Consider the following 2,167-nt stretch of genomic DNA (forward strand, 5'->3'; position numbering starts at 1 on the left):
GGGGTTCATATGGTAGAAGGGTTTGTTGCACCATGGCAGAGGTGCGTGTGCTCTGCTGAGTGCCCGCCTGCTTCGATCCTGTTGTTACTTTCACTCATCAGCTCACATTTCCTCTTCCTGTGTCTTCTCTTTCTTTCAGATCTGCAGTGTCGTTTTCTGCGGAGACATTGGTGAACTGCAGCTGTTTCTTCTTCGATGCCGGCACTGAGAAATGACAAACCTGCTGGGCACCGGGGGCGCTAAATACTTCACAAATACTCCTGTTTGGAAAAAAACGTTTCATGTTGTGACGATTAAAAGTGCAGACGTCATGCACACATCCGGCCTCCATGGTGATGGGGATCGTCTTCTCCCCTTTGGGGCTGGTTCTTGTCTTCACTGCTGCCAATCACGCCTCAGTGGCGAGAGGGGCAGACACAACTAGGTGTGGCAGGTCCAGGTGCTGTACTTCGCTCAGGCCCAAAGGTCAAGGGACGGGGATCAAGTCAGCCGACACGCTACTTTTATTGCGCTCTGATGGACTGTGGGAGAGCTGCATGCAGGTGGCGCACTCTGAGCTGAAGCAGTGCTGGCCGGTGTTGGGTCAGTACCAGAGAGACCCGCGTGTCCGCCTAGCACAGGGCTTGGTGCTCAGCTCCTTGTTCCTGTGCGGCACTGGCATTGTTCTGGCGTGCATCGGCGTCCGCTGTTGGACAGACCTGCCTCTGAGAGGCGTGGCCGCCACAGGAGGCATCCTGGTGGTGCTGGCCGGCGTGCTGAGCCTCACTGCCCTGGGGGTGTATACCCACAACCTCACAAGACTAGGGATGGAGGATTCCAAGAAAACCATCAGCAATCAGCGCTTCCCCCACCTGAACCTGCATCCAGCTGGCTCGCTCTACTTCGGGGCTGGATCGTGTCTGCAGGTGCTGGGAGGCGGAGCTCTGATGCTCAGCTTCAATGTCCAAGATGTCCAACCTGTCCATCTTGCAGTCCAGAGTTGAGCACGTGTCCTGCGTGCCACTCCTGTCCAGAGATCAACAACAAACAAGAGACGGGCGTGTACGAAGTCAGCTGTTAGATCCTCATTAAGTCCACACGTCAGCGAGTCAGCCATCAGCCAGCCAGGAAAAGAAGACTTCCAAGAGACACTGGAACAACGGTCTCGAAACGAGGGTTGGGACGACTAATGAAATCACTAGTCGACTAGTTGGGTATCATTAGTCATTGACTAGTTGACGCTATTAGTTGATTTGTCGGTACCATTAGCTGTCGATGTCAATGACTAAATTTGACATGGAATGAAGTACTCAATTTCAAATCTTCACAGTGAAACTCGAATGTGACGTTTATTTTAACAAATAAACACAAAATCACAAATACAAAAACTGCATTAGCATGAAGACATACCTGCATTCATTTACTAGGCATAGACGACATGCTTGAGCTGACTAATTAACCCACCGAGGTTCACACACTTTCTTCACTGAGTGAAAGGAGTGGTGGCAGCTCCAGCAGGTCTACTCTTTTAAGAGTTAAATCAACTTAATAAATGGCTTTTGATTAGTCGGACGTTAGCTAGTCATAGTCGACAAATCGACTAGTCGGATATTAGATAGTCATAGTCGACTAATTGACTAGTCGGACGTTAGCTAGTCGTTTTCAACTAATTGACTAGTTGGATGTTAGCTAGTTGTAGTCGACTAATCGACTAGTCAGACGTTAGCTAGTCGTAGTCGACTAATTGACTTGCCGGACGTTAGCTAGTCGTAGTCGACTAATTGACTAGTCGGATGTTAGCTAGTCGTAGTCAACTAATCGACTAGTCGGACATCAGCTAGTCGTAGTCGACTATTATGACTAGTTGGACATTAGCTAGTCGTAGTTGACTAATTGACTTGTCGGACGTTAGCTAGTCGTAATTGACTAATCGACTTGTTGGACATTAGTCAGTCATAGTCGACTATTACGACTAGTTGGACGTTAGCTAGTCATAGTCGACTAATCACTTATCGGATTATAAGCCAGATGTAGTAGACTATTACGACTAGTCAGACATTAGCTATCGTAGTTGACTAATCGACTTGTCGGACGTTAGCCAGTCATAGTCGACTAATCGACTTGTCGGATATTAGCCAGATGTAGTAGACTATTATGACTAGTCGGACATTAGCTAGTCGTAGTTGAC

General features: G+C 48.3%; 1 pseudogene; it reads left to right on the forward strand.

Annotated features, from left to right (window-relative positions):
* Positions 1 to 335: 335 nt before the first annotated feature.
* Positions 336 to 1,132, forward strand: LOC117506182 (annotated as a pseudogene).
* Positions 1,133 to 2,167: the final 1,035 nt, after the last annotated feature.

Source organism: Thalassophryne amazonica, unplaced genomic scaffold, assembly GCF_902500255.1.
Source record: "Thalassophryne amazonica unplaced genomic scaffold, fThaAma1.1, whole genome shotgun sequence".
Classification (NCBI taxonomy): domain Eukaryota; kingdom Metazoa; phylum Chordata; class Actinopteri; order Batrachoidiformes; family Batrachoididae; genus Thalassophryne; species Thalassophryne amazonica.